This window comes from Trachymyrmex cornetzi, unplaced genomic scaffold (assembly GCF_001594075.2).
Source record: "Trachymyrmex cornetzi isolate Tcor2-1 unplaced genomic scaffold, Tcor1.1 scaffold1587, whole genome shotgun sequence".
NCBI lineage: Eukaryota > Metazoa > Arthropoda > Insecta > Hymenoptera > Formicidae > Trachymyrmex > Trachymyrmex cornetzi.
In genome coordinates, this window is record NW_017296187.1 from 12,016 (window position 1) to 12,282 (window position 267).

A 267-nucleotide genomic window follows, 5' to 3' on the forward strand; every position below is an offset into this window, starting at 1 on the left:
TCTCTCTCCATCTATGATTATAGTGTCGTCCGTATCCACGTCAAATTTTTTATTTCCCAACATCGTGCCGTTTTCATCGAACACCGTAGACAAGATCGATTTCATTTCTCGCGTTACCAATTAAAAGTGTATTCACATATACTTGTCCTAACGGCCCTAATTGACTTTGCAGTCTCTGACGACCTTGAGGGGTGTTCAACGCCTGTCTGACAGACGTTTCAAGCGATGGATTATCACCGGTTTCAAAAACTTCTTCGTCCTGCGAGT